General features: G+C 43.1%; 1 protein-coding gene across 1 annotated transcript in view; it reads right to left on the reverse strand.

Moving 5' to 3' along the window:
- The window catches only part of LOC149451275 (ADP-ribose glycohydrolase MACROD2-like), a 750,194-nt gene that overhangs the window by 145,951 nt on the left and 596,743 nt on the right, over window positions 1-7,500 (reverse strand). The gene's annotated exons all lie outside the window — the stretch shown is intronic.

Below are 7,500 nucleotides of genomic sequence, written 5' to 3' on the forward strand. Positions count from 1 at the left end.
CTGAGCAAACTGTTGGCGCTATATAAATCCTGTATAATAATAATAATACCAGGAACTGCACTGCTACATTAAATTAAATATACACATTGCAGGATACTGCTTAGACACAATTAAAGCCCAACTCCAGGAACATCTAAAAAATCTACCCTAGCAGTGGGCCCTCCCATAAATTGCAGGGATTACATGCTTGCTTAGACTAGAGGATTAAGGAGTAAATACTTAACTTACTTCTTGCTCCAGCAGGCTCTCTCCAGCGCTGTGACTGGTCCCCCTCAGCTACTGTAAGGTAAACTGGATTCCTAGCACCAGAAAACCATTATGGACCTATGCTTGCGCTCATGCGCATTGCACACATTCCTATACTCCTAAGTGAAGGGGCAATGTTAAACGTACTATTCCAGTTTGTCGTGAGTGTGCATAGCAATTAGCAAGTGCACTGGGCACCCAGCTGTCTACTTAAACTGTTCTGTCACTATGAATAGTTGCTAAATGGTTTTCAACTTGTCCCTGTGTTCTTGAGTCCTGATCCGCTGTACCTGCTTACCTGTGCATGACCCAGCTTCCCCCTGTACTTCGCCGTCTGATCACTCTGACCCCAGCCTGTTTACTGGAGTTGTCTTTTCCTGCTTTACATTACATTATTACATTACATTGAGTTTATATAGCGCCAAAGGGTTTGCTCAGCGCTGTACAATAGAGGGGGGGACAATACATGAAACATTACAGCAACTACAAACAGCACACGAGGGGTTATAGGGCCCTACTCTTTCGAGCTTACAATCTAGGAGGGAGGGGGTAGTGGTACAGGAGGAAGTGGCTGTGGGGGATGGAGTGGTAGGAGGAATGAAGGAGAGCAGCAGTTAGGTGAGGGTGGGGTAGGCTTCCCTGAAGAGGTGGGTTTTCAGGGAGTGCCTGAAGGTGAGGAGGGAAGGTGACAGTCTGATGGATTGGGGTAGTGAGTTCCAGAGGATGGGGGAGGACCTGGAGAAGTCTTGCAGACGTGCGTGTGAGGAGGAGACCAGGGAGCAAGATAGAAGGAGGTCCTGTGAAGAGCGAAGGGTACGGGTAGGGTGGTACTTGGGAATCAGGTTGGTGAGGTAGTTAGGGGCAGTGTTGTGAATGGCTTTGTAGGTCAGAGTGAGTAGTTTGAATTTGATGCGTTGGGCGATAGGGAGCCAGTGGAGGGAGAGGCAGAGGGGGGTGGCAGAGGTGGAGCGGGTGGTGAGGTGGATGAGTCTAGCCGCTGAGTTGAGGATGGTCTGAAGTGGGGAGAGCCTGCACTGGGGTAGGCCGGTGAGGAGGGAGTTGCAGTAGTCAAGGCATGAGATAATCAGGGAGTGCACAAGTAGTTTAGTGGTGTCTGGGGTAAGGAAGGAGCGTATTTTGGCGATATTGCGGAGGTGGAGTCTGCATGTGTTTGTGAGCGATTTGACATGAGGTTGGAAGGAGAGGTTAGAGTCCAGAATGACTCCAAGGACTTTGGCTTGCGGGGCGGGATTGATGGTGGTGATGTTAGTAGTGATGGATATGATGGGGGGGGGGGGGCGCGGGCAGGAGGGAAGACGAGAAGCTCGGTTTTGGAGAGGTTGAGTTTGAGGAAATGGAGCGACATCCAGTCAGAGATGTCGTTTAGGAGGTGAGTGATGCGGGCGGAGAAAGTGGAGGTGAGGTGAGGGGTGGAGAGGTAAATTTGAGTGTCATCAGCATAGAGATGGTAGTTGAAGCCATGGGAGTGTATGAGTTTGCCAAGGGAGGAGGTGTAGATGGAGAAGAGAAGGGGTCCAAGGACAGAGCCCTGGGGGACCCCAACAGAGAGGGGGAGTGAGGGGGAGGTGGCACCATTGTAGGTGACACTGAAGGAGCGTCGGGATAGGTACGAGGAGAACCAGGAGAGAGCGGTGTCTCTGATGCCAAGGGAGAGTAGTTTATTAAGGAGGAGGGGGTGGTCAACTGTGTCGAAGGCCGCGGAGAGGTCCAGGAGGAGGAGGACAGAGTAGTCGCCTTTGGCTTTGGCTGCTGATTTCGAACTGCTTTGCCTGGCTATTATTGACCCTGGTCTGCTTCCTAGACTTGCTCTGCCTGCTGTTTCGGTCCCTTGTCGCCCAGCTGTTACTGGTCAGTGCCTGCATATTGGCTGTGCCACCACCTCCTGCTCTGGAGCCAAGCTGCTTTAGCATCCTGTTCTGAGGACTTTGACTCCCAGCTTTATCCACCCAAGAAGCGGACTTTACCAGCCTACTACTCTGGCAATCGTGCCACTCCATGACCTCACACTGTCTCCTCCTTCAGGAGTATTGGGCAGGAGCTGCAAGAGAGGCCTCCATAAAGTTCCAGTCTTCACCAGGTGGGCAATAGCCGCTCTGTAAGCTGCAGCCGGCTCCCGTGGTGAAGTCTCATTGTTTAACTCCAATTCAGGCCCAGACAGTCCAGGTAAAAGATTTTATTTACACAGTATACAGCAGCATTAGTTGCATAAACTCATAGGAATACCCTTCAAGTATATTTACAATCCTGGTAATTTGATACTTAAAATTACTTAATTTGCCAATAAAATCCAAATGAGTATAACATGTGAAAGCTAAGAACTGACTGGCTTTTTTGCGCAAGATTTTTAGCCCTGTGTACTTCTACATCATGCCTAAGAGACTGCATCTGATGTCAGTGTGCAGTCTATTTGTGGTATGACTCTGAGCATACACACCTCTACAGGCAGCAGCAAAGCAGGGAAAGTGATTCAGGACAAAAATAGCCAGCCAATGCATACAGAATGGCTATCAAGCAAGCCATAAATCTCCTGTAAAACAGTCTTTAAAGTGTTGCCCTCCACAAGCCCGGTATTAGAAGTTGATTCTATAATTCATATGCTGGACATGCTCTCCATTATTTGCTACATATCTAGTGCCAAGTGTCAGAATCTTTGTGACAAAAGTACCTGTTATGGGGGCGACCGATGTTACAGAGCAACACAATGCTCTGCAGGGTTCCACCGCCATACAATCTAATATGTCATTACTTGCTACAAAACTGGGTAAGAATATGTCAAATTACAGTGAAAAATGCATTTTAGAAATGGCATAGCGAAGACAAGAGAGTGGCGCTTTGGCGTGATAAATGGCTGTAAAGCAGAGCTTGCTGTACAGATGAAACTATAACAAGCTACCTTGGAAGGGAATGTAAGGCTGGCTAAGCTATGACAGAAGATAAGTGTGCTGAGCCTCCCCAGAGAGGCAGGGATAGCCTGCACAGCATATGGCAAGTTGTGACAGTGAACAATTATAAATGCAACTCAATTTCCATCAAATAGCTGGGCTTTCTAGCACTGGCAGCATAACATTAAACCAAGGCAACCTGTTGCCAGTTCCTGTGACAAAGTGAAAAGTAATTTGTGAAATGTAGATATTCTTAGTGATGTGATGATACAGGACGGGGACTAGAGCAAAATAACGGTGCCCCTGTGGCTATTTGTCTGACCCAGCAGAGGGGACCAGAGGAGATTGTGCTGGATATGGCACTTCATTCAAGTACAGGTCAGGGAAAATAAACATATGCAAGATATCTCTGCAATTAATGCACATTTATTTATAGCAGGTACTTATATAGAGCCCTCAATTTACGCAGCACTTTACATATATATATTGTACATTCACATCAGTCCTTGCCCTCAAGGAGCTTACACTCTAATGTTTCTAACTCACATTCATACATACACATACTAGGGCCAATTTAGACAGGATTCATAAACCTACCAGTATGTCTTTGGAGTGTGGGAGGAAAATAGAGTACCCACACAGTCACAGGGAGAATGTGTAAACTCCAGGCAGGTGATGCCATGGTTGGGATTCGAACCAATGACCCTAGTACTGCCAGCCAGAAATGCTAATCATTTAGCCACTGTGCTGCCCTCATTTACCAGTGTTTATCAATTTAAAGTGCATTTCCACCTTTGTAGTCAAATTTAAGACACCCCCCCCCCCATATGTTAGTTATGTGTTATAGATTACCCAAACCTTGGGATCGTTAATATTTTTTTTACGACAGGCAGCATGCACAGCTAGTTTACAAGTGATAATGAAGGTCTTCCAGCACAGCAAAGTGATAATTGTGATAAACATAACTCCCCAGTCCCCTCCTTAACATTATATTGAAGGGGAAATTTAAGTAAGATTTTTTTCAGCAAGTAAAAATGTAACCAGCAATGTTTAAATATTTTTCTGAAAGTTATGCTATGTGAATAGGAACATCTAACAAATATAAAGCATGTGTTGTCCTAATCTGGCTGCAAAAGTGGAAATATACTTTAGGCTCCATTCACATCTGGGTGTTTTGCATCATTGGCAAAATTGCCGCAATTCTGTCCATGATCCCAAAAACACTGTGCACAGATGACAAAAATTGCAACACTTGTGTTCAAGTGAAATTCATTTTCAATGATACCTAAAACACGGTGCTATTAGGCTGTGACTGTCACATGATAAACATGATTGCATGAAGCTTGTCGCCCAAAAAGGAACAGGAGATTCTTTTAGGGCAATTTATGGGGTGAGAATCGCACTGCATTTTCGGTGCAATTGAAAATGAATGGCACCAAAACAAGTGTGGTGCGATTTGTCATTTTTGCACACAGTTTTGAGATTGCAGACAGAATTGCAGCAATTCTACCCATGATACAAAACACCCAGATATGAATGGAGCCTTAAAGTGTCAGTTCACCTCTACAGAAAAAAAATGTAAAAGGTGAACACTGTACATACCTCTGTCGATCCTGAGCTGTTAGGGCTCCCGCCTTTACTGCCTACTCTTTTTCCTCTTCTCTGTGCAGCGTTTCCAGCATGGAATGCATTAATTCTGATTGATTCACTGTGATGACACTGACCAATCAAAACTAACCCTTTAAGGACCCTGCAAGTACAGCAAAATATCTGATCTACAAGAAATGTAGCCCTGTTGTGGGCAGACAATATACATTTTTCTGTATTGTCAGTCCTCCTAGTTTTCTCTTGCCAAACTACTCCAACCCACACACTCTTCTATCTCCACAGGATAAAGTCTAACCATTCTATGATCCTAAGATAAAGACTGAGAGCACTAATTACTCTTCTTGAGAAAATACCAGAAGTGAGCACTGGAAACAGGACAGTTCTGAATTTCTGATGTGATCAACAGGCATTCTTTGCACTTATCAAACAGATAGAACAAAACACTTCCAATGGTATAGTTAACAGTCCTAAGGGGGGGGCAAATAAGAAAAGTTACATGTTTACATTCACTTTAAATAACATTAAAAAGTTAATGGCTAATGAATGGCTTCAATTGAATGATCATGCTGGAAAACCAGCATCTGATTGGTGCATGTAGCCAATGATTGCAAAACTGGGGCCAGGATGTGTACTGAATGTGTATACTCTGCTTTAGCAAAGATCCTAAATGTATTTAAACTTACTAATGAAAAGGTTTTTTTTAGTAGCACACATGATAGCAAGAGAACTATTATTCCAAAATTTACCTACAGCAAAACTTTGTTTAGTTGTGGATGAAACAATTGAGTACTGTCCGTGATACTTTTTTTATTTGCACTAACATACAATTTTGAGGACAAGCTTTCGGGGTATGTCCCCTTCTTCAAAGTCCAAACAGTACTATTACAAATCACAAAGTTTAAGCAGAATGTTAGAAGGGATTGAGAAAAAAAAAAAAAGGTTACAGATAAGATAGTTGTGGATAGAATTGGTAAGGTTTTAGAATCCCTTAAAAGATTTCAACAAGAGTTCTCACTCTCTCCATTTGTCCTGGTCACCATTGTTTCTGTGTGAGAAATTCAGGAAAAACCCACAACTCTAAGCTCCACTGGGCATGCACATCCCAGCTAGTTCTCTCTTTAGAATGCCTGCACTGATATGCACAAGCTTGAGGTCTGTTTCTCTTTCAGATTGCACCATAGGAAAAGGCAAGAGAAGGAAGCCACCTGAGAAGAAGGAAGCCACCTGAGAAGAAGAAAGCCGAGACAGCAATCTTCAGGCCTTCTTAATTAACAAGAAGGCAATGCTTTTGAAGAAGACAAAGCAGCAAACAAGGTAAGTACCCAGGTCAGCTACTAGAATTGGTAATAAAATATTGGAGTTTAACATCACTTAAAATTATACTACAAAAAGTATACCAACCAAAGACTTCAACTAAAAGTGGTTGAGTTTTCCAAACCAATTATGAAAAAAACCTCAGTAGTGAATGTGTCGGATTTATTCAGCCTGCACACAACAGTTTAACTGTGCGTCTTTATCTGTGTAAACATTTACAGAAGCCCTGCAAAAACACGGGTCCATCCGAAACTCATTTGTATCCAAATGTACACGGGCTGTAAGAATTACTAACAGATGTAAGCTTTTCACTTGTTCAAATATTGTTCAAGCCAGTTGTAATTATGTGCTTATAAATAAAATATGAAAAGGTTTGTTAGCGAAAGAAAGTGTGAGGGAGAAGACAAATGGGGTTATTCATCAAACACAAGTACCATGTTGAAGACAAAGGAAAAGCACTACAAATGCGTTATTCATTTTAATATGCCTATTTATTAAAGCAGTGAGAGAGCGATATCTTTTACAATGTAAATAAAATATTTTAAATAATCTTTTAAATATTAATGAGAGATGGAAGGTTGGCAAATTGTTATGAACCACTGACAGTTTTTAGATGGAATCACTATTTTTCAAATTTCTAATCCCATACACCTATTGTCTATGGGCTCCAAGGTCACGAATAGGTAGCCCTCCCATACTGAGCCCAGGTTCCGTTGGGTCATTCTTCTCCTCTAGGTGCCCAATTGTAGGGGGTTTCCTGTCATTAGGCTGTAGGGGGCCTCATGATTTCTAATGATAGTCCTGATGGGCCCCCATAAATAACCCAAAGCTGCCAGAATTAAAGGAACACTGCAACCACCCTTAGGGACTCCTGTTTATTGGCAAAAACATGAACAGGTACATCGTGCTGGGCTAAAGGTCCCTGATTCAGTGAATGAAAAGGGGAGGATAGGAGGTGAACAAAACTTGATAGATATTTCCGGTTCTGCATGTCTCTGGAGGGAAAACAAGCCACCAGGAGAGGTTTTCTAACTTGCTTCATCGAGCGTTCCCAACAGAGAATGGGGGAAAACCTATAAACATAATCAAGTAGATTATGCGACTGTCACAATGCCATCTTCTATATATCCATTTGTCTATTTTTTTATCACGACAAAACATTTTTCATATGCCACCAAAGATACCAATTGCAGTGCATGGTGTCATAATTAGCAGTACAGAATGTAATTCCATCTAGTGTACAATTGGCTTGTACTTTGCACATCTATGTGTCTGCATGGCTTTCCATTGAACGTTCATGATACTTCCCACAATACAGGACCATGTTAAAAGGTTAGCAGGGTATAAAATATCACCTATTAATAAGGCAATGCAAAGTACAAAGTCTCACATAAACCTTCCTCACTGTAGGGTTGAGCATGTACAGATA

Source organism: Staurois parvus, unplaced genomic scaffold (assembly GCF_062004578.1).
Source record: "Staurois parvus isolate SC_StPar_1 unplaced genomic scaffold, SC_StPar_1.0 ptg000543l, whole genome shotgun sequence".
In the NCBI taxonomy this organism is placed as follows: Eukaryota; Metazoa; Chordata; class Amphibia; order Anura; family Ranidae; genus Staurois; species Staurois parvus.